Below are 27,303 nucleotides of genomic sequence, written 5' to 3' on the forward strand. Positions count from 1 at the left end.
TCTGTTTCTATGTGGCCCTTTTGTGGGATGCTTGTGTCCGCTGAAGTGTCAGATATGTTGGGCGGTTTGTAGTCCTCTGCAAACATGTTCAGGCACAGTCCTTACATGTTGGCCTGTACCTATGGGGCATATATACCAGACGGGGAAGGTCCCAGGACCAAGCTTTGCGGGATACCTGTTATATGTGGTTTGTAGTCTGACATGGCTGCAGCATGTCCGACCATGTCAGTTCTGTCATTGGTCTGGTTTGCAACCCCTCTAGTGACATAGGGGTGTATATATGAGCTGGTGAGCATATCTATATTGAACACGTAGGGTATTGTATGGAAGGCTTTGCAAGGTCCAGCTACATTGTGTGGACCACATTGCCCTCATCAGTGACCTCAATTACTGTTTCAACTGAGTCACACATGTTTAGGGGCAGGGTCTGCACTTAATAAACCCACACTGGGTAGGGTCGGGTGTCAATAGATCCCCAATATCTTCATGTCTGCGGTACATGCTGATCCTTTCCATAGCTGTGCAGACCAAGCTTCTCAGGATTCTGTGGTGGTTGTTTGTAGTATCCATTCAGGCGACACCTTTCTTGAGAACGACCACTGTTGTTGTACACTGCTCTTTGGGTACATATCCTGTGGTAGGGCTGACATAATGTCAGGGAGGCAGCAGTCTGCTGGGAAAGATATTTTGCATTATGGGGGGGGGGGTTTGCACTGCACCTGTCAGGATGTATGTTGGCAATACGTGTGTGTGTTTGCGATGTTGCTTGTAATATTTGTGTGATCCAGAGCATATCTGGGAATTCACAACACGCTTCCTACCATCAGTTGCAGCAGCCTTGGGGTTATCCTTAGTGTCCTGTACAATTTGTATCATAATAGGTTCATAGGTTCATACTAGGCTATCCACCCTAGGGCATTTGTAAGCCTAGCCACAGTGTGTGCGGCTTTTGCCACCCCTTGCTATGTGAATATTATGGCCATTTATGATTTACTTAGCTGTCTGGACATGACACAGTAAAGACCCCCAGTGTACATCTACAATTATCCATCCATTTTGCAAACTTCCTGTTGAAGAGTGTCAGTGAGGGGCTCTGCCTAACATGTAGTGGTATTCTGTTCCAGGGTGTGGAGCGACTCAGGGTTAGGTATCTGTCCCTCCAGCACATCCTATTTGATTATGTGTTGAGGTTGACATCTGACTCACACAGCTCTGATGGCTTTGAGTTTTCTGGGGTGGAGCATGTCCATTACTTCTGTGTTGGACATGGACTTGTACAACAGACATACAATGCCTCTGTGTAGGCAGTATGTGACTGCATTCAGCTGTGGTGTCTACAGCCAGGCAGCATATGACATATATTTGAGACCCTTTCTGACTCTTGGTGAGGTACCTTTGAGGTCTTTCCAACTGCTGCAGGTGCCAGGTAATGTACATCCCAAATGAGGCATTGTACTACAATATGGTCTGATAAGGGGAACAGTATAAGGGCACAATGACCTTTGTTGACGTAGATGTGAATCATTTCATGATACAGTGTCCAATATAGACAGTCTTCCTAGCCACATTGGCGATGTGGCTGTCACATAACAGGTTACTGTCCACTTGTGTCACTAGGTCCCTGATTACTCCTTCCATACATAATGGTTTACCACCTATGTGGTAATTTGTGTGTACCTTGTTTTGTATTTGGTGGTACATTCATACTGTCCACTGTCTTCAGGACAGTGGGGTGGGGTTCCTGTGTGTGAGAGTGTAGTCTGTAGCATGCTACAGACTGTACAGCAGTCTTGCCTACGGTTAGTTGCACATGGGTGGACTGCAATGACATAAGCATTGTCAGTTAACTGGACATATAGGTGTCTGTGCTGAATATGGATACTCACCCTCCTTTTATGTTTTGTTCCAGGTTTTGTGGCCATAACACATGATATGTGGTATTACCTGGTAGTGCTGGTGTGCTGTCACGAGGCTTGCAGCAGGTTTCTATCACTGGACAGACATCAATGTTCTCCGTACTGGGGAGGGCCTCAGGAGCATGCATATTGAGGTTTACACATCTGGCATTGATCAGCATTACCCTTCTGTTTCTTTCCAGTTTAGTTTTCTATGGTGGTGGGTTAGTCTTTTCGGCCTTGCCTATGACAGGATCTCTGTAGGTTGCAAAAGCCTTAGGCAATATCCAGATGCTCATGGGTAACAGGTGCAAGCCATCCCTGGAACAGCAGCATGTCTCACTATGGAGTCACCTATTACAACTGTATCAGGCATGTTGTTTCTCCTTCTGTCCTGTGACTGTTTGGCACACCAGATTTGTGTACTATGTGTTACATGTGCTATGTCTGGAGGTTGTTTTATTGGGTGTCTGCTTTGGAGGCTTGTGCTGGTGTTATGTGTTTGTAATTAGGGCCTCTGGGAATGTTTTTGTGTTTATGTGTTTGGTTTACAGTCGTTGTAGGCCTATGTGGGACTGGGTTTGTGGTGTATTTGGTTACCTTGTCCTCCTGACTAGTTTTGACAGTACTGATTTGGGGGTGCTCAGGCTCCAGTTTGGCTACCTGGTTGCGTCTATCACATATATTTGTATTTATTGGGGTGAGTTGTTGTTGTGTGTGTACTTGGGACAGGTGTCACATTTCCACTGGATTCACAGATTCTACTTGTTTTGCCTGGCCTTAGTGGATTGTATGTGTGGACACATTTTATTGCCATACTAGTGATCACTGATTACTTCACTTTTTATGTTTGATCTATCATGTGGTAGCTTTCTCATTCTCTTCAATGGTTTAGTAATTGCTGGAGTCCAGCATGCCAGATGCCTGGGTGTATGGCATTGTGTCTTGTTGTTATTTGTGATTGCAGACTCCAAGCACTCTTGGCTGTGTTCATGGTATGCCTGTATAACATGTTCTGCAGTGTGTCCCATATTCTGGACTTGCACAGGGCCTTTCATGGATTCCACATTGGTTTGTAGGGGTGCAAGCTATGCTTTATACATGTGTTTCACTGTGGTATTCTGGCCAGGGACTGGGGTCCGGATGTGTAACTACAGTGTGATTACTCTATGGTCTGGTCTTACCAGTGAGGGATACACTTCTCATCTTGACATCCAGTACACATATTTCTGATTATCACATCCAGTATGCTTACCCCTCTTGTGGAAGTGTTACATTTTGCATGTCCATTTTGTTTGATGGATTCTGGGAAATTGTCTACAAATGTGTCGGTGCTACTATAATACAAAGAGTATAGTGACAAACATCTCAAAAGCTGACTTCACACTTCTTCAGACTGAGATGGTATCCTTTAAGCCCACTGGGCCAGTGGAAACCACAACACACAATGGCGACTCCTTCACAGATGCTTTCTATGGACATCTCCAAGAAAGCATGGACCATGCAATCACAAATAAAACCAAGACCTTCTCCACCAAGGGAAAGTGGCCTGTCTGGTGGACCCCAGCCATACACAAACTGTATAACAACTGAAGGATACTATTGCAAGAAAGAGCTACATCTCCTAAAGGGAAGGCAGCTGTGATCAGCACTAGTAAAAAGCTACATTCTCTCATAAAGACATCCAAGGTCAACTTTGAGACAAAACTCACCAAAGACAATTAAGATAACCACAATGCCTTCTTCAGTTATGTCAGAAACCTGGGTGGGAACCCTCAGATATGCTCAGAGTTGGTACACAACAACATATATTTCAGTGACCTGACAGATATTGGCAACAGTCTGGCAGACAGGTTCAGTACAATTTTCCCCCTCCCTCACCCCCAAAAGAAGATAGTTATCACAGCTGAATGTAACCTCACTGTCATCTCAGATGTCCATGTGAGAGCCGCACTCAGCAAAGACAAGAACACAGCATCAATGGGACCTGATGGTATCCCCAGTTGTGTGCTATGTGAACTCCAGAAGGAGCTAAACCCGTATATACAAATGCTATTTAACCTTAGCCTTGCTACATGATATGTACCTGAACACTGGTGTACAGCAACAGTGGTCCCACTCCACAAAGGAGATGCCTCCGCAGACCCTGGGAACTACCACCACACAAGCTTAACCAGTCTTGTCTGCAAAGCTATGGAAAGAGTCATTATGGAGCTCTTAAACAGAGATATTGGTGACCTACAGACCCTTGATCCCACCCAGTTCAGCTTTGTACAGGGCAGATCCTGCCTTTTGCACCTAGTTGACTGTTTTGAAACTGTCAGTAGGGCCATTGATGAGGGCTAAGCGGTCCACACAGCCTACCTGCACTTGGCTAAGGCCTTTGACACAATACCCCACTCAGGCATCATAGACAAGCTCAACAGCTGAAGTATAAAAACATATGTCACAGGATAGGTTGCAAAATGGCTAAGAAACAGAACCCATAAAGTCGACATTGCAGGTGCCTTGTCAGATTCAAAGCCAGTCACAAGTGGTGTCCCACAGGGATCTGTCCTGGGACCCCTCTTATTTGGCATTTACTTTTCAGATGTGAAAGCAAACATAGGAGGCTTGTGGCTGACAAAGTTTGCAGATGACTGCAACCTAGGCACCATAGTGAATACATCAGCCGGCACACACATCCTACAGAATGCCCTCACAAAGACAGATAGCTGGTGCCGGAATCATGGCCTGAAACTGAATGCAACTGATGTGTAGTCATTCCCTTTGGGAGGAACAAAGTACCCACAAATCAATACATAGACAGCAACCCACTGAGCACAGAAAACAAATCAGACTCCTGGGGACCCATGTAGATAGTGACCTCTCGTTTGACACCCATGTTGCCAAAGTGGTTAGAAAGACTTTCTATCTTGCCCACCTTATCATGAAGGGTTTTCCATCCAGATCAAAGGAGGTCATTGTACCCCTATACTTCTCCCTTATCAGGCCCATGATTGACTACAAAGCCCCATTTGGTATGTACCTCACCCAGCACTTGCAACAGCTGGAGAGACCCCAAAAGTACCTTACCAAGAGGATCAAGGGTCTACAACACATGTCATATGCTTCCAGACTAAAGGAAATCCAGCTTTATTCAGTAGCATACCACCTTCTTACAGGTGACCTATGCCTGACATAAGACCATGTCCAATCAGGATTTGGTGGACATGCTCCACTGCAAGCAATCCAAATCCACCAGAACCATGAGAGCTAAAGATTTGAACCTCAGCACATACATGTATAGGACATGCTGGAGGGTCAGAGTCATAACTCAGAGGCTTCTCACACTCTAGCAAAGAATCCAAGTTCATGTTAGACAGAGTCCCTCACTGACTCTCTTCAAGAGAAATCTGGACAAGTGGATGTGAGATTGTAGGTTTACCCCGGGGGTCCTCCCTGTGTCACTACTAGACAGAGGCACAGTCAAGTTATTCGATTAAGTAAGGGGGTCATAATGTGTCACTACTAAGTCAGAGGCACAATATTCTGAATCTATTCTGTACACTTATTACCACTATAAGGGGTGGCAATAGCCACATCACTATGGCTAGGCTTATAAATGCACTAGGGCAGATAGCCTAGTAGTAAACTATGAAACTATGAAACTATGGTGTATGTGTAGGTATTGTCAGTCAAGCAATATAATGTGGTTTGGGGGGCTTGATATCTTCCTGTATTCCAACATAGGCCTGGTGCTGCTATTAGGACAGTGGTCTGCAGCAAGCTATATAGTAGTAGGCAGTTTTAGCCATTGGTATTTGACCATGGCTAATCCATGTTGCTTCTTGTTGTGGCACCAACATGGGGGTGTGGTTATCCATGATATTTATTGCTAGTCACCCTCATTTTGTAGCTTGTTCCATGTTTTTGCAGCTGTACATCACTGTATGAGGTGTGACCTGGTAGTGTTAGGGTGCTGATGTGGGCTTTGACCCAGTTTTCTATTACAGCACTGATATCTACATTCTCTATGCTATGTGCGTTTACACTGCACGCATCTTGCTGTTTATACTTCTGGCATTGGGTAGCATTGCATCTAGGTTCCTATCCCTTGTGGTACCTATGAAGGTGGGTTTGTGTTTTTGTGGTTTATGATTGGTGAAGGTGGATGTTAGTCAGGGTCCTCAGGTGTGCATATGGTACATGGTGTTACATTACTTAACACATGGCATTCATGCCTCAGGTGGTGCTGCAGGGCTGCCTCTGTCGGATGCACATACTGCACTCCCTGTACATGTTTGGAAGCAGGTTGTGTCATGTTAGGCATCCCTGTTACTATATGAGTGAGTCGGAGGGGGTATCAGTCCCAGTGTTCCTACTGAACCAGTGTATGTGCTATGCGTTGCCTCTTTGCCAAGGCCAGGGCATACTGGGCACGTCTCTTTCTGCCTACTGGGGCAAGGTCAGGTTGTTCCTCCTCCGAGTCACCCTCTGCCTGTGGTGGCCTTGGCAATGGTGGGGGTATGTTTGGCCCAGTCCTATGCTGGTCCTGCTGCAGCTGTTTCCGCAGGATCATATTATGTAGCATTGCACATATCATGATCATTTGGGTGCATGTAGTTGGTGTGTACAGCAAGGCTCCACCAGATGTGTCCAGACACCGGAACCATGACTTGAGCAGCCCAAACACACGCTCTATGACATTACGTGTTTGTGTGTGTGTCTCATTATGGCGTTCCTGTTCAGGTGTGTGTGCATTTCTGATGGGTGTCATCAGCCACGGCTCAAGTGCATAACCTGCATCCCCCACTAGGTGTCCGTGTGGGAAGTCCCCACTGGCAAATGATTGGTACAGCTGCGTCAGATGCCAGATGTGGGAATCGTGGTAGCTCCCAGGGCAGCCAGCACACACATTCATTATTATGCCCTGGGCATCACACACAACCTGGCAGTTGATGGAGGGGAATCCCTTGCGGTTAATATAGGCTCTACCCCGCTCACCGGCTGGTGCTTTGATGCGTATGTGCGTGCAGTCTATTGCACCCAGTACCTCAGGGTATCCCGCTATTTGCTGGAAGAGACGCATATTGCTGGCCAATACCTCACGGGCATTGGGGAAATATACATGATCACCGACATGTGCTGACATGGCATCCAGGAACTGGTGCAGTACCCTGGAGGCTGATGCCTGTGATATCCCCATCATATCACCAGTTGGTCTCTGGAAGGTACCTGTTGCTAGTATTCTTAGGCCAACACATACCTTGGTTTCCACTGGGATGGGTTCCCTCTGTTGGTTCTGTGTGTGAGACGTGGCCTGCACAGCTCAACAATTTGCTGCAGAAGGTCTCTGTCCACTCTGTAGCGCTCTACTATCTCCAGCTCATGTAACCCATGGTAGGTGACCCTGGGACTGTATACTCTCCTCCTTCTCCTCACTCTGGGTTGTCTGTCAGCATCTGCATTGTCACCACCCTCAGCAATTCGCCTATGCCTGATTATAACAGCTATGGCAGCTCCTAGCATTTCTGCTCTGAGTTCAGCTTTTTTCAGTTTTCAATTCTGATAGCTTACTCCTTTCTTGCAGTATCTCTTGAGAGAAACACCCTGCACTGCTGTTTGCAGTGTTTTAAGTGCTGGGTTGGGCTTCTAGTCTGCCTGTGTAATTGCCTGCTTCCAATTGTTTCCACCAATTAACTCCAGCAGTATCCTCTGGCAGCTTCCTTGTACTCTGGTTGTTTCCTTTTTCCTCTCTGTTTCCTCAGGGGGAGCAATGTGCACACCAGCTTAAGCACGCTCACAGTTGCTTAAACGCGCGCACACATCCTTACACGGTGTGAACTTGGCTGATTCACGGTAAAACGCATGCACACTGCCTAACACACGTGCACGCCCGTGCAAACCGTTGTAAATGGTTTGCAACACGCTCCCACATGTTGAACCTGCCTTACATGCATGCACACGCGTGCATGCACGTATATCAAGAAAGTTTGAGTGTAGGGATAGTGTGCACCCTCTATTTCTTGACTTTCCTAATGTTTTGTTGGGACACACCTGTCTCCCTGATGTCTGTCTGTCATCTGTCACGTTACACTGCCCTCCAATGTGATACATTTATTTCTATCATTCCCCCCCATGATGTCACCTACCTCTTACTCTATTCCTCCCCCTTCTGTAACTCTTACACTACTCAGAAAGTGCTCATTACCTATGTGGCAGTGTGATTCAGTATTGTAACCCTCATTTACATAGGATTGCCTAGTAATGCTTAGTTACATCTCTTACACTGAGCTTCCCCCCCTTGGCAACCACTATACGGTGGCCATATTGTTTTTGGTCTGCTAGTCCCTGCATTGTCATTCCATGTAATACATAAAACCCACAATTGTGGGCTTATAAGCTTCGGTTTTCAATTTTAAGCAGCGCACCCCATTTGCGCGGGTGTGCGCTGCAGTTAAACATCAAAATCCCCTGAAAAAAAAAGTTATTTTAAATAATTTTGCAACACTTTTTAATGCCAATGGCCACACATGATGACACATATGCAACCTTTATTTGGAGCTGACATAGCTCCGTTGTCAATTTTGCAGAAATGTACTCAGTTGTCAGCTGAGTACATTTCTGCAGCTAAAACGTCCGTTACAAGGACTGCTTTGGGCTTCCTGGATCGCTCAAATACCTCATTTGCATATCTTTGAGCTGCAAATGAGGTATTGAGCATTTCCACGCCCAGTCCGTGTAAGAGACGTTTTAGCTGTCTCTTACATGGAGGTTTGGGCTGTTCCTGGATCGGGAGGCTTACACGGAGGCTTACACTACTCTTAAACTCCGTGTAAGCCTTCGTGAATCCTGTCCAATGTCTTACTCCAATAGTACATATTTATTCATTTCATTTACTTAACCTTTCCCACACAGAATAAGCTGATTATACCTTGTTATAGCTGTTTGTTCTTCATTGAGAACATCAGAAACATTGCTCAAAGTGTTTCACCTGGCTGCTGTAATGCTGCCTGTTCGCTCAGTCTGCAATAAGTTTGGAAAAAAAAACTCATTAACCTGTACAGTACAGCTAAAAAATATCACCAAAACTGAAATCCACCATAAGGACCGGTAAAGCAAAACATGAATGGAGATTAATTGCTGAAGTTAATGATAACTACAAATTCTTCTTTAGCTATACTGGAAAACTAAGAAATGACACTCAGCATTGCACTGATCAGAACTCTCAACTCCAACCCTAATGACAGAGCAAAGACACTACCAAACAAATTGTGTATGAACTCCACCCCCAAAACACCTATTCCAACCCCACCACTCATCTCAGAATCCCTTACACTCCCTATCATCACTAAAGAACTTATTCATAGGGAGTTATCAGAAAACAAATACACTTCCTCTGTAGGTCCTGAAACACACATGGGTGTCCATTAAACAGTTCCAAGCACTGTCTCACTCTACATTAAACTGTTTAAGCCTAGCCACAGGCTATGTTCCCAACTCCTGGGACACTGTTAGGCGTATGCCCCATCCACAAGGGTGATCTTACTACAGACCCTTAAAATTGCAGACCAGTCAGTCATAAGAGCCTAATCTATAAAGCTATGGAACATATCATAACTAATCTCATTAATTATGATATAAAGAATCTCATTAGGTTTGCCACCCCAACAAGATGGCTTTCTCAAAAGTAGATCATGCCTGTTAAATGCTGTTCATTTCTTGAAGAGGGTTATAGAAATTGTTTTTCATGCTATTCATACAGTTTATCTTGACCTGGCCAAAGTACTCAATGCCATACATCATGTTAGAATTGTAAGGAAACTGACATCCATAAACCTAGATCCTTGTGTGGTAAGATGGATAGTCAGTTGGCCAAAAGATAGAACTCACATTGTTCATGTGGTAGGTGCACCAAATAATGCTAAGTTAAGACTTCCCTCGGGTGTCTGTACTGGGTCCCCTCCTCTCTGATATCTGCTTCTCCAATCTCAAAAATGATAATTGGGACCTGTAGTTAACCGAATCTGCAGACAACTGCAAATGGTTGTAACTGCCACTCTCCTACCCAGATATCTGCAATCTTCAGAAAGAAATTGCCCAAAGTAATACCTGGTGTGCAGAAAATGAGCTTAATTTGAATGCTAAAAAGTATAGTATTGTTTATTTTGTAAAACAGAAATTACCCACTATATACAGTATAGAAAGTACACCCTTACCAAACAAAAAGTTAATCAAAGATCTGGGCACTTAGGTCAACAGTTCCCTCTCGTTTGATCATCACATGACAGCTGTAGTCAGGAAATCCTTTTGCATAGACAAAGGTATTTTATCCAAATCTTAAAAGGTTATTTTATCCCTTTATTCAGCACTGATTAGATCAATTGTAGAGTACAATGCTTCACTTGATATGTATCCCATGCAACATATCAACAAACTAAGAGCCCCATATATTCCTAACAAAAAAGATCTCTGGTCTAAAGAACCTTAGTTATTACGATAGACTGGAAACCCTATCCCTGTACTCTGTGTCTTATGGACTCTTGAGGGGGATCTTTGCTTTGATTATCATGCCATTAGAGATTGGGTGGTCTTTGACCTCCTGTATCTCAATAAGTTAAACATCTCAGCTAATGCTATAACCAGAAGAACTAAACCTTCATTAGCAGGTAAATGGAACACAAGGGAAGGATAGATTCATCACCCAGCACCTCTTCCTTCTCTGGAACAAACTGCCTCTCCAGGTTAAACAATGTGATTCAATAGCTTCTTCAGACCAACCTTAGATGACTGGATGAGTGCTCTCAGGTTTACCCTAGACCTAACTGGCCACTCACTCATTGAGAAAGGAGGTAAAGCCTGACTGTGGGTCTTGGCAACGTGTACATGGTCCTTGTGTTAAATGACCTTGAAATTCCTATGAAACCTATGACATACCAGTACCTAGGAACAGACTATAATACAAAAATTATAGATATAAAAGCCATGAGAACCCCTAGAGAAAATCTGAAAGTAAGACTGGCAACTGAAAACGTATAAATGTTGTTAAGGGTACAGATTAACACCTTAAGTTATCTACTAACTCAAGGGTAGTTGCAAATCCTTTCTGATGGAACTACATAATCTCTGATTTTCTCCTGTTATGTATATTTTAAATTTTGTAAATATTTTCCTGGGGGTTCAGAAGGGACCCAAACTCTGGCTGTAAGAGCTGTGATAAAAGGGGTTTATTTATATGATGTGGCAATTGTTGATTCAGAGATAAGTTAGTCACTATGAGGAAAGACCTCATTATCAACTAATTTGTATATTTCTGAGTCACCTTTAACTTCCAATAGTGCAAATCAGCACTTTCCTGTGGTAATTAAAACTGGCACCCATGCATTATGTTGGCAAAAGCACCTCCTACTCATTATCCAACACACACTCATACCCACACACACATACCTCTTTCCTGTCCCTGAGTTGACAGAACATCCCCAGTGTCACTTTTTATGACTTTGTGCTACCCTTGTAAATCATGGATTGTTACAATCAGTCAGTAATGCCAGATGTTAGAGCTACATTTTTCTCAGAGTGCTTACAATGTATAGTGATGGTAGACCAGTTGCTCTAACTTTATAACTGAGTTCCCATAATAGTTTAAATTTTCTCCCTGGTGTTGTCTGTTGTGCCTCCTAGCTTCGTACTGTAGCCTCCCCCCACATGGACACACTCCTGCTGTTGCCAGTTATAAGCAGCCTTTCTCTTGTAACTCATGGACTGTTGTAATCATTTTATAATGCCAGCCATTCATGTTTCATACATATTATTATGTACAATACTCCTGGCTATGCTAATCGATTAGTTAGAGTAGTGGGTTAATACTGCTGCTATTTGTATCAATACTGCAGGATTTGAAATCTTTTCCTCCCTTTTTATGTTACCTATTTTTTCAAATGCTTAGAGTAGTGGTGAAGTGAACTAGTACTGCCCATGTCAGGTGGGAGAGTACAGGGACTGAATTTTCTCATGGCTTTAGAGCACACTACTTAGAGTATGCCTGATGGCTAATATTCGCTCTGACATCATCATAATTTGTCCTCTTTTCTCTAAGTGCCTTTAAAGCACGATATTCATACTATCAGAACAGTAGCTAGTGTGGGGCGAAGAGAGCAGCCACCCTGGGCACAAGGTGTTAGATGGTGCAATCTTGAGCATCGTGAGCAGACATTTGTCTTACTCTTCATGTTCACACACTGATGTGAGGGCATGACACAGATGTTGTGCCAGTCCCCCCAGTTAGAAAAGACATTTTTTCCTCCTCATATTGATACACAATGTGTGGGCATGACAGGGGTGACATGGCACTTTTTCTCTGAGGAGCCCCTTTTGGAGAACAGGACATTTTCTTTTGCTCCTCAGCTTATAGTTGAGAGGTGCAAATTAGGGAGCGGGCAGCATTAGGTGCCAGATGAACCATCTACAGCACTGCAGAATATCCCTGGTGTTTAATGTTCCTAATGATTCCCCCATCTCATGTCACCTTTCTTCTTTTTTTCCCTAAGTACTTTTAAGGCATGATATGCAGAATATCCTTGGTGTCTAGTGTCCCCCCCCCCATTTTGCAGGATTTACTCATTAGTCCAGAGAAGTATGGAGGTATGCAACCCCCCCCCAACATTCATAAATTCATGCAAATGCACACACAGCACCTTGCCTGATTGCACACAGAAACACGCTCACTCATTCACACATAGGCACAAACCTACCCTGGGTTTATATTATAGCACTGAAGTCTTAAAACTTCGAATGTTATAATATCGAACCCTATGCACCGAATGCTGAAAATAGTGAAGCTGCAGAATATTGAATACTTTCCTAGGGAAAGTATTCGGTGGGCTGTTTCTGCAGCTTCGCTATTTCCTCGACTGTGGAGCGAAGGTTACTGACCGGGTTAAGGTAAGTGTGCAAACAGATTGGGTTAAGGTGAGTGTGTGTGATAGTTAGGGACCTTAGGGTTAGGGAGCGGGTAAGGTGAGTGTGCGATAGGGACCTTAGGGTTAGGGAGCGGGTAAGGTGAGTGTGCGATAGGGACCTTAGGGTTAGGGAGTGGGTAAGGTGAGTGTGCGATAGTTAAGGACCTTAGGATTAGGGTTGGGTTAAGGTAAGTGGATAGCTAGTAGTGTATGTATGGTTTAGTGTAGGGTTTTGTGAAGTGTATATGTGTGGATCATTTATTTTGGTGTGCTTGTGTTATGTGTATGTTTGTCGGAATAGCAAAATTTTTCCCCGAGAAAAAATTTGCTATTCTGAGTGTTCAATGTTATAGTCTTTCAATTGAAATGGTTCCATATTATAACATTCGAAGTTTTAAGACTTCAATGTTATAATATAGACCCACCTACCCTACCTATCCGCTAACTAACCCACCTAAGGTGACCTCTCAAGCACATACACACACATGCAGCCCCATACATGCACACATGCACATACCCCAACATTACTTGTTCTCTAAGCCCCTTGGCATTTATCTCCATCATGACAGGTGAATATGAGCTTTTAGACATGTTCATTAACATGAGCAGTCATAAGCAGCCATGTTATTTAAAACAGCTGAGCAATTTTCTGAATCACTTAGCTGTGCAAAGCTTTATTATGGGCATTTATGTTGGAGACCACATGGCTAATTAACAAATGTCTTTCCCCCAGAATGCCTTATGCATTTAGCATGGCCACAGAGACAGCCCACCACCATATTTCCCACCTTCATGCTATAGCACCACAGTAAGGCTGTCTCTGATTTGGAAATGGCTACTGTGAGGTGTACACCCCATGTGCACCTTGCTGCAACCTTTCTGAATGAACTCCATGTACATAATGCACTCACCATATAGCCTTACATATGTATCCTACTCACCTTTGAAATTGCAATACTACCTTTTGTACAGTCCATGACAAGATAAATAACGTCTGTTGAAACTGCTGTTTTCTGTTAAACAGCTCATGGCTGTAATCACCATTCTATCAGTACTGCACAATATACTTAATAAACCAAATTGTCAAAAATGAGCAAACAAACTTGTAAAAATGTGTAGAAACAGGCAACCTGATGTCCAGATAGTCAATACTAACCACAGGAAACAAAGTCCAAGTTTCTTCTTTAACGTAAAAGTATTTTATTTTTCAAAAAGACAACGTTTTCGCCGTGACCCCTGTCACAGCTTCCTCAGAAGAAGACAAGTAAAACAGCTAAACTGGTCTGTTCAAATACTCAGTTAACAGGAAGTGACAAATAATTGCACTTCCTGCACTAATTTGACTCAATAAAAATAATGAATAAAATCATGAATAATCATAAAACTCCATTGAATTATCTATAAATATTGTATGATAAAAGACAACATAAAAATGTTCTTACTAGTGCATTTACATTAACATTGTAAAAATTATGCATTAAACCCACAAAATAATGTACATATAGGCATTACCTAAAGTAGCTCCTTAGTTTAAGAACACATGAAATGTTACAGTTCTCATTGAGGCCATCTAGCCTAAATGCATCTAAATTCAACTGCCATAAAAGTTCGACACACTCAAGAACTATCTGAAAGGGGCCTCCCTATCGGTTAAAGGTACTTGATCAATACCCATAAAACAAAAGAGTGGTCAGGGTTACTGCTAACATGTTTTGCTAAGGCATTCTCCAAAGAGGTTTTTATGGCATAAAGGTGCTGGTATATTCTCTCTTTTAGTTTACGATTGGTTTTCCTATGTAAAGGAAGGGCAGGAATTACACAAAGCAATGTACACCACTGACTTTGAATCACAAGTAATCCTCTGCTTAATGTTGTATTTTTATTCCTAACTATAAAGGAATTTCCAGTTCTCATCACTTTACACATGTTGCAGCATCCACATTTAAATGAACCTCTAGGTCTTATGTGACCATAAGTGTTAGAAGTATGCTGTAAAGTTCTTTCAAATTATTACTTCTCCTGTAAATTACATAGGCGCTGACCTAACTTGTCAATCAAGTTAACGGAATTAATAACTAGTGGCCAGTTTTTAAGATAATGGCCCAAATTCCTGTTGAATTCAAGTTAAATTGGGTTATAAAACTTAAAGAAAAGTTTCTCTGCTGATTTAGTAAGGAATTTTGGTGTGCTAATTCATTATCATTAGTAGACCTACCTACATTAGATTGATCAAGTAGTGGTTTATACAACCCTTTTGTTCTTTTAGTGTCAACTTCATTTATAAGCCCTTCTAAAGAGGGACAGGGTATCCTGGTTTATAAACATACCTTTCAAAATTGGCACTCAGCTTTAAAATCGCTGTAAGTGCTACACATCCTGCCTGCACGTACCAGTTGTCCTTTGACAATAGATTTTTCTGCCTAGGTGGATGTAGACTAGTGTAGTGCAGGAAAGAGTTGCAGTGCGTCTGTTTCCTGAAAATGCCAGACAAATAAATCTCTTCATCTACTTCTTTAGTTAGTCTCACGTCCAAGTAGTCTGTTTCTATTGTTGAAAACCTATAAGTAAATTTTAACCATTGTGTAGAATTGTTCAAATAGTCTACAAAAGTTTTGCTTCAACTTCATTCCCTTTAAAAGGATAAATATGTCGTCCAAAAACCTAGTGTAATATTTTATCTTCTGCATTACAGTTTCATTAGATAGTATATAAAGGTTTTCCCAAAGGCTACAAACAGGTTAGCCACACTGGCTCCATAGGAGCCCATGGCTATTCCACATTTTGTAAATAGAATTTATGTTCAAAACAAAAAGTTTGTTGACTGTACTATGCTCAACTCTTCTGTTACAACGTCAATCTCCACTTCTGGTGCATTTATGTCTTTAACTTGCAGTTGAATCCATTCAACTGCCTCATTATGAGGATGGATGTATATAAATCAATGACATCCACAGTCAAAAAGTTACACTCAAGGTCAAACTTAATACTGTTGATATCACGTAAGAAAGACCAGGAGTCTTTGCAAATAGTAGGTATTTTCTTTACATATTTTGATAGAATACTATCTATCAATTTTGAACAGGGGTAGGTCATAGAAGACCTACCATCTATTAATGCCCTCATGGGAGGATTCTTTTGGTCTTTGTGTATCTTGGGTATTCCGAACATTACAGGCAACTTTGGCTGAATAATGTCAATATAGTTGTATGTCTCTAAGTCTATTTTGCCTGCTAGGAAAAGGTCACGGAAATACCCACGGGTACGACCTTGAACTACATTTTGAAACCTGACAAAGGAGGGGGCTTGGTAGTGTTCGACAACGTTCAATACACAGAAAAAATGATGCAAGTGTTATCATCTGATGCCTATGTTACTTCTTCCCTTAATGAGATTAATGTAGTTCAAGGTCGTACCCGTGGGTATTTCCGTGACCTTTTCCTAGCAGGCAAAATAGACTTAGAGACATACAACTATATTGACATTATTCAGCCAAAGTTGCCTGTAATGTTCGGAATACCCAAGATACACAAAGACCAAAAGAATCCTCCCATGAGGGCATTAATAGATGGTAGGTCTTCTATGACCTACCCTGTTCAAAATTGATAGATAGTATTCTATCAAAATATGTAAAGAAAATACCTACTATTTGCAAAGACTCCTGGTCTTTCTTACGTGATATCAACAGTATTAAGTTTGACCTTGAGTGTAACTTTTGACTGTGGATGTCATTGATTTATATACATCCATCCTCACAATGAGGCAGTTGAATGGATTCAACTGCTTCTTAAAGACTTAAATGCACCACAAGTGGAGATTGACGTTGTAACAGAACTGTTGAGCATAGTACTGTCATCAAACTTTTTGTTTTTGAACATAAATTCTATTTACAAAATGTGGAATAGCCATGGGCTCCCTTATGAGCCAGTGTGGCTAACCTGTTTGTAGCCTTTGGGAAAACCTTTATATACTATCTAATGAAACTGTAATGCAGAAGATAAAATATTACACTAGGTTTTTGGACTACATATTTATCCTTTTAAAGGGAATGAAGTTGAAGCAAAACTTTTGTAGACTATTTGAACAATTCTACACAATGGTTAAAATTTACTTATAGGTTTTCAACAATAGAAACAGACTACTTGGACGTGAGACTAACTAAAGAAGTAGATGAAGAGATTTATTTGTCTGGCATTTTCAGGAAACAGACGTACTGCAACTCTTTCCTGCACTACACTAGTCTACATCCACCTAGGCAGAAAAAATCTATTGTCAAAGGACAACTGGTATGCAGGCAGGATGTGTAGCACTTACAGCGATTTTAAAGCTGAGTGCCAATTTTTGAAAGGTATGTTTATAAACCATGGATACCCTGTCCCTCTTTAGAAGGGCTTATAAATGAAGTTGACACTAAAAGAACAAAAGGGTTGTATAAACCACTACTTGATCAATCTAATGTAGGTAGGTCTACTAATGATAATGAATTAGCACACCAAAATTCCTTACTAAATCAGCAGAGAAACTTTTCTTTAAGTTTTATAACCCAATTTAACTTGAATTCAACAGGAATTTGGGCCATTATCTTACAAAACTGGCCACTAGTTATTAATTCCGTTAACTTGATTGACAAGTTAGGTCAGCCTATGTAATTTACAGGAGAAGTAATAATTTGAAAGAACTTTTACAGCATACTTCTAACACTTATGGTCACATAAGACCTAGAGGTTCATTTAAATGTGGATGCTGCAACATGTGTAAAGTGATGAGAACTGGAAATTCCTTTATAGTTAGGAATAAAAATACAACATTAAGCAGAGGATTACTTGTGATTCAAAGTCAGTGGTGTACATTGCTTTGTGTAATTCCTGCCCTTCCTTTTATATAGGAAAACCAATCGTAAACTAAAAGAGAGAATATACCAGCACCTTTATGCCATAAAAACCTCTTTGGAGAATGCCTTAGCAAAACATGTTAGCAGTAACCCTGACCACTCTTTTGTTTTATGGGTATTGATCAAGTACCTTTAACCGATAGGGAGGCCCTTTCAGATAGTTCTTGAGTGTGTCGAACTTTTATGGCAGTTGAATTTAGATGCATTTAGGCTAGATGGCCTCAATGAGAACTGTAACATTTCATGTGTTCTTAAACTAAGGAGCTACTTTAGGTAATGCCTATATGTACATTATTTTGTGGGTTTAATGCATAATTTTTACAATGTTAATGTAAATGCACTAGTAAGAACATTTTTATGTTGTCTTTTATCATACAATATTTATAGATAATTCAATGGAGTTTTATGATTATTCATGATTTTATTCATTATTTTTATTGAGTCAAATTAGTGCAGGAAGTGCAATTATTTGTCACTTCCTGTTAACTGAGTATTTGAACAGACCAGTTTAGCTGTTTTACTTGTCTTCTTCTGAGGAAGCTGTGACAGGGGTCACGGCGAAAACATTGTCTTTTTGAAAAATAAAATACTTTTACGTTAAAGAAGAAACTTGGACTTTGTTTCCTGTGGTTAGTATTGACTATCTGGACATCAGGTTGCCTGTTTCTACACATTATTAATAAACCAAATTCTTATACTGACTGTTTCACAAACTGTTAAAAGTTTCATCAGTGTAAAGTTTTACTATTACTGCTTTGTTACTCTTAATCGTATTGTCATTGCTATAATGGGCTGAGTAGTGATTGAAAAGAGTCACTGATCCAGCTCATGTACAGAAACACACACACACACACACACACACACACACACACACACACACACACACACACACACACACACACACACACACACCAATAAATAGGGCCAATTTATTTTATTTTATTTTATTTTGCATTTGTTGACCGGGATAGTCCGACTGGATACATGTCCATTTTCAGTGGAGGCCCGGGGAGAAAAGCTCCAAAGGTAGTTACAAAAGAAAACATACATAGTACAGATTAAGCACAGTTTTCAGAATCTGTAGAGACAAGTAAGTTATACAATCTCACAAACTTAAGAAATAGTTTAAGAAGTTACAACACAAATAAACTGCAGGTGAAATAGTATTGGTACACAAATATAACAAAAGATTTAGTCAGGCTTGGAGCAAGGACATAACCAATGAGAATTGAAATACTGCTTGAGACTTTTCTTGAATTTAATTAGGGTTGTCTCTAGAGTAATGTCAGCAGGCAGTGAGTTCCAAGTTTTACCAACAGAGTTGGCAAACAGAGAATCACCGGCTGAGTTGCTGGATTTAACAGTCTGGACTACCAGTCTATTAGATGAGCGAAGTGGTCTGGGGTTGCAGTAGGGTTAGATAATGTTTTTAAGTGCAGGTGTTTTTTCAGGTTGGTAAAGTACTTTATGAGCCACGATAAGTTGGTTGTACTGAATTAGCCTGGGCAGTTCTAGTCAACCAAGATTATTTAGGTTTGTACAGTGATGTGTTCTGTAGGGCAAGCCAGTGGCAAATCTAGCTGTGTGATTATAACTGCTAGAGAGTTTGTTAAGATCGGTTTTGTTTAAGTTGGTAAGTAGAGGGGAGGCATAGAAAAGGGTAGAGAGTAGATGAGTGCGGTCAATGGCAGTTCTGGCATGTGAGGTTAGGAATGGTTTAATCCTATACAGTGAGCCAAGTTTTTTTATTAATGGTATTGATAGTTTTACTGACATGCATATCAAATTTAAGATGGTTATCTACGATAACACCTAGGAGCTTTGTATAGACATCTGGGAGATTATGGTGCCATTATTAGACTTAATGGAAAAGGATAATACTGAGGACTTTTGAGTGGGGGAGAAAAGTAGTAGTTTAGTTTTATTGGGGTTTAAAATCAGATGATGATCAGAAAGCCAGTTTTCAACTATGTTAAAAATATCCTGAGTTAGTGTCTGCAGATCTGGCTGGGAGGTGGCAGAGGAGATCAAGGTTGAGTCATCTGCATATTGAATGCAGTTTGCTTTTGGGATAACAGTATGGAGGTCATTAATGAAAATGGAAAACAAAAGAGGTCCAAGAATAGAGACCCCTGGGGGACACCTAGGGTGTTGGGTAGGAGGTTGGATAGTTTATTCTGCCATAGGACGACTTGTTGTCTGTCACTCAGATAAGATTGGAACCAGTGGAGAGAGTACATGTCTAAAAAATTTGTTTTCAGGGTGTAGATGAGTAGTTGGTGATTAACCATATCGAAAGCCTTTGAGAGGTCCAAAAAAAAGAGCTGAGGATAATTTGTTGTTGTTCCTGTTATAGTTTATAGCACTGGAGAAGGTGAGAAGGGCTGAGGTGGTATGATGTGGCCTAAAGCCATGCTGAGAGTTAGCCAGTAGGTTGTTCTGGATTAGATAGTGAAGTAGCTGCTTATGGATACACTTTGGATATACTCTCACTCCTTTAGGCTTTATATTCTGTGGTTGACAAATGTACTCTCAGCTCTTTAGGTCCTATAAGTCTTACTTTCTAAGGCTGACAGAGTATACTATTTTTCTTTTAAGACCTTCATCCTAGGGTTGCCAGACATATTATTACTCCTTTAAGTGTTATGTTCCAGGTCTGAGAGTTATAACATCATCCTTTTAGGTACTATGCTCTTTGGCTGACAGGTATGCTATCACCCTTAAGATCCCATGTTCCAAGGCTGACAGTTCAGTTTCTATATTCTGGGGCTGACAAGTGTGCTGTTACCCCTTTAAGTCTTTAAGTCCTATATTCTGTGGATGTCACATGTACTATCACCCTTTTAAATCCTATATCCTAGAGCTGTCAGATGTGCTATCCCCTCTTTAGGTTATATATCTTGGAGGTAACAGGAATGTTGAATTTCTACTGCTTTAGGTGCCATCTCCTAATGCTGCCAGGTATACTGTCACCCTTTGGTTACCATGTCGTAAGGCTGACAGCTGCAGTATCGCTACTTTTGTTCCTATATCTTAGGGATGACAGATGTGCCATCACCCCTTCAGGTGCTATATTCTGGGGATGTCAGGTGGGCTCTGACCCCTTTTTGTCATATATCCTAGAGTCGAAAGGTGTGCTATAGCCACTTTAAACCCTATATCCCATGGATGACAGGTGAAATATCACCATTTTTGGTCCCATATCCTAATGCTGACAGGGTTTCTATCGCAAAATCGAACATTAAGAATGCTGAATACCGGAAGGACAAACTTGGTAGTTCAAAAGTTGAGAATGTCGAAGCTGCGGAAACCCGAATTCTTTCCCAGGGAAAAAATTTGGTTAGCCGTTTCTGCGGCTTAGGCATTTTCGGACCGGGTCAAGGTAAGTGTACAAATGGGTAGTGACAGACTTTAGGGTTAGGGCACGGGTCAGGTAAGTGTGCGATAGTGATGGACTTTAGGGTTAGGGCACGGGTCAGGTAAGTGTGCGGTAGTGACGGACTTTAGGGCTGGGTTAAGGATAGTGCATAGATTGTGGTGTATGTTAAGTTTAGTGTAGGTTTTTGAAGGTGTTTGGTGCGATTGTGTTTTGTGTGTGTTTTTTGAAACAGCAAATTTTTTTCCCTGGGAAAAAATTCACCGTTTTGAAGTTTCGATATTATCTGAATTCGATCTTTCAAGTTCAAACTTATGGTGTTCAACTGTTTGGAAGTTCGATTTCGTGATGTAGACCCTGCTGACAGGTGTGTTATCAACCCTTTTAATTTTATGACCTGTGGCTGACAAGTATACAATCATCCCTTTACATCACATGTCATTGGCTGTTAAATATAATATTATCCATTTGGATACTATGTTCAAGGACTGACATTTATACTACCACTCATTTAAGCCCTATTTCCAAGGGTTGTTTTATCACTCCTTTAGATCTTGTATATTATGTTATTTGTTTATTTATTTATTTTTCCTTTGTTGACTGTGTTAGTCCCACTAGGTTTTTGGCTTCTTTTCAAGGGAGATCTGAGGCAGTATTTATACTACATGGGACATTTGGACAGGGTATCGGGGAGCTTCCCCTACTCGTCATTGTTGTAAGTGGGACTCTTTTTACAGGAGCACTTCCTGTTTCTAGTTGAGGTGCAGGGGTGATCTGGAGAAACAGGGAGGCAGATGGAGAGAGAAGGAGATAACAGAGTGGTGAGAGAAATGGAGGAGAAAGCAAATATCGAGACCAGAGAATGTGTGCAGGATTCAGAGGAGATGTTTCCAAGAAATTTGTTTGATGGAGATAAGTCAGCAAGTGATAGATGTATAATTACAAGCCTCCAGTCAAAAGAGTTGCTGATGATTTACTTAAAGAAAATAAAAAATAATTCTACTGGTAAAGGGTAAAAGACAGAAAAAGAAAATTTAAAGAGATAAGTACAAAAGAAAAAAGAAAATAAATGGATGAAAAAGAATATACACAGCTAATCATTGGGGGTTGGTATAATAGTTAAGGTGTTTGACTCCCAGACACAAGGTACAATGTTTGATTCTCACCCATTGGGAGGGAAATTGACTAGACCTAGAATGGCCTATTAAGAAAGCTAGCCTAGTACTTTCATAGCATAGTATCAGAAGGTTTAGTTATGGGAGAAGGGAGGTAGTTGAAACAGCATTTTTTGATCATCATGCTATATGCCTAGAAATAAAGGAAAACAATTAATATATATAAATAGACAAAGGAATAAGAAATATAAATGAGAAAGCATGGAACGAGGAAGGAAAAAGATTAGCAATACAGGTATGGAAAGATCATATTGCTATGAGAATAATTTATAAAAATTGTTCTGAATGGTGGATATTTAAGGAAAAATATAAAAAATGTTTTTACACTGGCAGTATGATGCGAGAAAAGCAGAGAAAGAAAAATATAAAAGAACATATAATGATGCATTGGAAGATTTAGAACATAATAATAAAAAAGTACTTTGACAAAGAAAAAGAATTATATGACAGAAATCAAGGAAATATAAGAATTGTTATATAAGCAAGGATATTTTAAAAGAGAAAATAGAAGAAGAATCAAGTTACTTACTGTAAGCAGATTATTAAAGGAATATTGTAGTGCAATGAGAGAAACAAAAAAATGTAAAATTAGAAAGAGAAAGAGCTCTGAAAAAGATTATGAATACTGTAGTACAATATGTACAAAAAAGTTTAAAGAAAAAAGAAGGTAGTGAAAAAACATGGAAAATAAAAAAGTTAACAGACAGAGAATAAAGATTTGGAAAGGGGTCTTTCTTTAAATGAACTAGATAAAGTATTAGGACAAGTAAATAAAGATTTGGCTGCAGAAACAGATTGAATAAGGTATGAAAAGGATAAAAATTTAAGGGACTGGAAAAATATTTTTAAAGATTTTTAATGAATGGTTAAATTAAGGTTTTATGTAGCTAGAATTATATAGTGGAGTACTTAAATTCATGTGAAGGAAGGAAGATAGAAAGCAATTAAAAAATGGAGACTGATAGTATTGAATTATAATGATTATAAGACCTGTATGGAAATAATAGAGAAGAGATTTGAAACTAAAATGGAAAATATTATGGAAGATAGTATATATAGTATAAAAGGGAAGTGTCAAGAATTATTGATAGTTAGAGAAATTTTGGATAATATTATGAATAGAAAAGAAGAAGCAGAAATCATGATGAGACATTACTAAAGCATTTGATACAATTGGATAGGAAATCTTATGGATAATAAGGAAAGAATATAATATAAGCGAGAAAGTTTGGAAATTATATGTCAGCATATAGTAATAATAAAGTAAAAATACTCGTACATGGCTGGTTAAGTCAAAAGATAGATAGGAAGAGTGGTGTAAGACAGGAATGTCAAATGAGTTATACTTTCTTAGCATTAGTTATGGAACGTGATAGTATGTGAAATAAATTACAAACTGAAGGAGGTGAGGCATATAACACCTGAAGGGTTAAGAATTCCAGTTCTTGTTAACATATGCAGATGACATTATAATTTCAAAAAAAAATTGGATAAAAGAAGTAATAATTTGCACAAATGAGTGTCTAGAGTTGATAGGAATGGCTTTAAATAAATAGAAAAGAAAAGGTTTAGGCGATGCAGTAAAGCTGGAGGGCCTATATATTACAATGAATGAAATGTGTTAGATATAAAATTTGTGAATAAAAACGTAAGTAGAATTCAATGGGGAAAAAAGAATAAATAAACAAACCTGTCTTTTCTGGAGAACATATAAAATTATTATTCAGAAAAAAGGCTTATTTGCTAAATTCTTTATTGACAGGAAAAATACCATACTTAGAAAGTGTATTTATGTTGCCAACAGTATTTGGAAAGGAATCTGAGACGGGAATTGCTGGTGGAAAGCTTATTGTGTGCTTACCTGATTGGCCTATGGGTTTACCTAGTTTAAAACTTGTTTTTTTCTGCTTCTATATAAAGCTCACCTTTGCTTCACACAGCAGCGGTTAGTGGTGCCCTATTAATACACATTCACTAGAAGTTGTACTTTCCCGATTAAATCTACCTCTGTTATTTTCCACAGTACCATGCTATTCAAGGACCAACTAGTTTGCATGCTGAGCAGCATTGCCACATTTAGTTAGCTCCAGATTAAGAATCCAAAAAGAACAAACAGGCAGCAGGAAACACTCAAATTCAAATTCAGTAAAACACTAAGTATAGTTAAAAATTCATGCAAAAGTGAAATTTGTTGTTCATTTACAATAATCAGTATTATGTGTATTAGAACCATTATTGTGGTTTGATGATTTTAATATTTTGCTTTGTTTTTTTGGTACTATACAGATTTATTTGCATGTGTTAGCTATTACACGTTTTGGCACAAACAAAAAACTTTTTTTAGCTATGCATTTTTTAGATTTATATATCACCTGTTGGCTGTGGGGTTAATGTTGTCTTAATTTAATTAAATTCTATGAGATGGGTGGAGTTAAGAATATAAAAGGAAAGAACTGTTACATTTAGTTATTCTGATGAAGTCCTGTTGATTAGGATGAAAGCGCTTTATATGTTTGAAAAAAAATAAAGTTGACATAGTCCACAACAGCAGGGAACAATAACCATAAAATTCACTTTATTGTTACAAAAGTTAAGTCCATCCACTTGGACTTCTTCAGAACTGTAAAACAACTATGTTGTTTCTTTCCTGAATATAGCAAATGTCAGTGGACCAGGTTCCACTGTAAGCAGAATGTCTAAAAAAATGTGTGGTCTGTTGGTTCATACTATGTGTGAATCTCAAAAAATCTGAAGTGCTGGATAAATATGTAAGAAAAAATCAGTGTCCAAAGGGTTCCCTGTCCATATAAAAACATGGCCAGATATCTGGTGTAAAATGACCAAGACATGGCAACAATATTTTCTCCCATGTTAACATCACTAGGTTAACAAAAATGAGGACATAGTCTGCCCTCATTGCTACACCACTCACCTGTTTATAGTATTCCCCTTAAAAATATAAAAAGTTGCTACTCAACACCAAATCCATAAAATCTACCAACAAATGTGTATCAGAAGCATCATAAAGTTGGTGCTCTAGTAAAACTTCCTCACAAAATTCCAATCCAATGTTATGGGGAATGCAAGAGAAAAGATCAGCCACATCAATGGTCAAAAAACAAACTTGTACTTAGAAAAGATCTAAATTCAACTTTATTAGGAAATTCCAGGAGTCACATAAAATGTGTTGGTTGTGACTAAGTAGGATTTATCCAGCACTACAGATTTTTTTGAGATTCACACATGGTATGAACTTTTAGACATTTTACTTATAGTGGGACCTGGTGCACTGACATCTGGTATATTCTTGAAAGAAATATTCTCTAACTCCTATCTTCACTTCAGTAGTAGTCACCCTATGCACTGTAAGAAGAACCTTGTGAAGGATCAGTTCATTAGGGCAACTAGAATGACATCCAAGGATGATCTTATATGAAGGAGTTAGAGAACATGACCAGGATGTTTTTGGACAGAGGTTATCCCCTTGAATTATTACTGATACTGAAGAGGGAAGTTATGGGGAAAAGGGAGACAAAGTTTCAGTGTATCTTAGGTAAACCCTACCTGTTGAATGAAATTGGAACTGTTACACAGTCCGACCACAGTAATTTGCACCATGGGATGACCATTAATTATGATGGAGTAAGTACTAGGGTGAGAAATATTATCACCCACAATTGGGCTATTTTGAAATCTGATGAGGACCCATATTAACATTTGGGTGATAAGCCAACTTTTGTTTATAATGTTCATAAAAACATTAAGGAAGTTTTGGAAAAGGGTAAGCAAACCAATAGGATAGGTTCCACCAGATGTGGCGGGTGTAATTATTGTCAGTACATGATTGAGAGGGAAGAGGTAATGTTAAATAACTATTGCCAAACAACCATCATATTTAAGAGAGGTGGCTGTAGCTTAACAGGGTTAATTTATTTAGCACTTTGCAACTGATGTGATGGTTTCTACGTAGGTAAGACTGAAAAGAAATTGGACAAGAGGATTTATGAACATTTGTATGATATGAGAAGGGCCAATTTGAACAACGTATTATACAGACATTTTATTTCCTGTGTTGGTTTTAAGAAATTTTTATTTGGTATCTTAGAAATTGTCCCATCGGATGCCAGAGGTGGAGCCTGGGAAAATAGATTGGAATATAAGGAATTCCTCTGGCAACTCAGGTTGGATGCTACAGTTAACCCAGGTCTAAACAAACATGTTTTACTGCAAGCCGTATTGAAAATGAGATCTGTTAAACTATGAAGTGGAATTTTTACTTTGCAACTTAGATACAATTTTTTATACACTTTTTACATAATTTTTTATACTTTTTACATACTGTTTCTACTTGCACACTTCCTTGTTTCTTTTCTGTTTTTATTGAAGAATTGTTAGTGATGTCTGTATTCACTGTGAGAGTTTTTAACTGACAGTTTTTATGGACAATTTTTTAAGCGTTGACTTGCAGAATACATTGCATGCTTTCAATTATGTTTTAATTGAATGAGTACCTAAGGAATGAGTTGTAGTTGTTTTACAGTTCTGAAGAAGTCCAAGTAGATGGGCGAAAGTGCTTAACTTTTGTTATAATAAAGTGAATTTTATGGTTAGTGTTGCCTGCTGTTGTGGACTATGTTGACTTTATTTTTTTTCTTAGTTTCTTTGAGTCATACGTATTTTTGCACACCTTGCTTTGGTTATGCTTAATATGTTTCACTTTTGTATGGATTTTTAACTACACTTAGTGTTTTTATTGAATTTGATTTAAACAGAGTAGTTTGAGTGCTTCCAGTCACCTGTTTGTTCTTGTTGGATTCTTGGTTTTGACTTTTCTTGTTGTTTTTGGTTCTTAGCTCCATATTGCATTATTACTGCACTCAGAATTATCACTGCCGAAAGATTATTGGTTTGTATTCTGGGCAGCATCACCAGATAGGTTAGTTGTAGATTACACTAAGTAAGCACCCTTCCTTCATCCAGTTGCAAATGCCCCCATTCTTTTCCCATGCAAAGCACATGTTAATGACTT

Source organism: Protopterus annectens, chromosome 9.part0, assembly GCF_019279795.1.
Source record: "Protopterus annectens isolate FY-2018-M chromosome 9.part0, PAN1.0, whole genome shotgun sequence".
NCBI classification, from domain to species: Eukaryota; Metazoa; Chordata; order Ceratodontiformes; family Protopteridae; genus Protopterus; species Protopterus annectens.